This window comes from Etheostoma spectabile, chromosome 15, assembly GCF_008692095.1.
Source record: "Etheostoma spectabile isolate EspeVRDwgs_2016 chromosome 15, UIUC_Espe_1.0, whole genome shotgun sequence".
In the NCBI taxonomy this organism is placed as follows: domain Eukaryota; kingdom Metazoa; phylum Chordata; class Actinopteri; order Perciformes; family Percidae; genus Etheostoma; species Etheostoma spectabile.
In genome coordinates, this window is record NC_045747.1 from 33714616 (window position 1) to 33717115 (window position 2500).

Sequence of the window (2500 nt, forward strand, 5' to 3'; positions counted from 1 at the left end):
GAAGAACCGGGGTTATGTGATGGAAAGACGGGGTTCTGGTGATGACACCAGCTGCTGAGTTCTGAAGAAGTTGAAGTTCATGGTGGGATTTTTGAAGAAGGCCAAAAAGGAGGGAGTTCCAGTAGTCAAGGCGGGAGGGGATGAGGCTGTGGAGAAGGATGGAGGCAGTGTGGGTGCTAAGGGAGGGACGGAGGCGGTTAATGTTGCGTAGGTGGAATTGGTAGTTATTGGTAGTTTTCCAGGATTACTACCGGATGATTAGAGCTCAGTGACGTGTTGGGTTAGAGGGTTTTTACGTCCATGGCTTTTAAAGGGGACTTGAAATCTAAAGGTTGCGAAACAACGCTCTATTTCAAAATGAAGCGTCTTTGTATCGTCTTCCCGTCAAAAATGAAAATCAACACGTGACGCTTGTTAATGTTTTTTAACTTTTCTTTTTTCAAGACTTTTTTCAATGTGACTTTTTTGACGTGTAACACGAACTTATTAAATTTAGTTTAGTTATTTTTGGAATTTATGGTCAATAAACCTCATTTTTAGGAAATGATACCTAATGTTTGAGTTAGAAAAGCAGAAATTAGGAATTATTCAGACTAAAATTAAAGGAATGGATGTTGATGATAATCACAGACTGGAATATGTCAACTTTTACTTAAAACTATTTCAAAAACACTTTAATTTTTTCTCAATGCTATAAAATTGAATAAGACCCAAAATTAATGAAAGTAGAGATTTGTCCTTGGCAAAGAGCGTTGGAATCAATCATGTTATTTTGGGGAATTAAAAACATTGAAATTTGAAAACGGGTCAATTAACCCAAGGAAAACATGAGGGTTAAGGTTCTGGCTTTGATAGGACATTAGTAGAATTTTTTTTTTTTATATATATATATATATTAGAGTCCACAAAGACAAACGTATCCAGCATTCCATCTTATAAAGCAATCAAAGTCAGGAATTTTTTATTTTTTATCTGGGGACCCGTTGGACCTGATAACTACAGATTAACATCAACATGTTAATAAGTGGTAGTCAAAAATATAGAATCTGATAAATGTCCATGTATGCACATTTGGGGACATTACCTAGTATAACTGATTCTGTATAAAAAGTATAAAGGTAGGACAGCTGCTACAAACTGGAACGTCTCGGAAAAATAGATCCCGTGGTTCTGCATCTCAGCTTTTTATGATTATGATAACAGCCTCCTCCTTTGTCTTGAATACATAAATGAGATATTAAATGAGTACACACTAACATCTGGATTCAATGTTCACAGGCAGCGAGCGCCATATCATAACCTAGCAACAGTGCAAACATGAACTACGATGCCCACAGTCCTCTGGGGTTTTTCTGACCTTCGTTGTTACACCTGTATCTTCTGTCAGACCAGAGACCCCACCACAAGTTCTATTTATTTTTTATTTTTAGGTTATGCCATGGATGGAGGCTGTCCGGCAGAGGGCCGAGAATGCCGTGCATGACTGTAAAACGACTGTGAAAAAAAAAGTAAGTTAATTAAAAAAAAAAAAGAGGGTTGGGGGTTGATGAAAGCTCCAGCAGGTTAATGATTACCCCCAGTGCTTATCACCGAGTGTGAGAGGGACAGAGCGGGAGTGTGCTGCTGTGAGAGGACAGCTGTGAGAGGACAGCTGTGAGAGGACAGCGATGGCTGGACTGCGTGTCTGCGTGTCCGATTTTGAGGAGGAAGCTAAGCGGGTTCTCCCTAAAGCCGTGTATGACTACTACCGCTCCGGAGCTGATGAGCAAAACACACTGGCTGACAATGTCGCTGCTTTTAAGAGGTACCCCACACACACATACACACATATGGAGTACTGTTGGACATTGTGTTAGAATGTAGTTCCAGCTACAAAAAGCCTTCTACTGTGACATCTGCAAAGCTCTGAGGACCAATCACTGTCTTCCTTTTACAAGAGGAGGACAAAAAAAAGATGAATTTTGTAAGAGAAGATTGTGCAAGACAGGGGTTCCGACTCTATTCCACTTCACCCACACTGGAAAATGAGAATCCCATCATAGTGGCAGATATGTATAGTTTGACATGCTTTTATTTAACCCTCATGTTGTCCTCATGTTGTCCCTATGTTGCCCTCATGTTGTCTTATAGCGATGATCTTTTTAAGTACCCAAAATAACATGATTGATTCCACACAGCGCTCTTTGGCAAGCCCAAATCTCTACTTTCAATAATTTTGGGGCGTCTTAGTCAATTTTTATAGCATTTGGAAAAAACAATGGGAGCGGTTTTGAAATAGTATTGAGTAAAAGTGGACATATTCCAGTTTCACATTCCTTTTAATTTTAGTTGAAATAATTCCTAATCTCTGCTTTTCTAACTCAAGCATTATATACACTCTAAGACATATCTGTAAATTAACAGTTGTATGATTGTAAATTTTTTTATCAGAAATTCACAGGTATATTTCTGTTAAGTTGCAATATAACAGAAAGTGATATATATATATATTTTTTTTTAC

The 2500-nt window shown here is 38.3% G+C and overlaps 1 pseudogene; it reads left to right on the forward strand.

Annotated features, from left to right (window-relative positions):
• The first annotated feature begins 1589 nt into the window (after nt 1–1589).
• LOC116702592 (hydroxyacid oxidase 1-like) overlaps nt 1590–2500 on the forward strand; it is a 6951-nt pseudogene continuing 6040 nt past the window's right edge.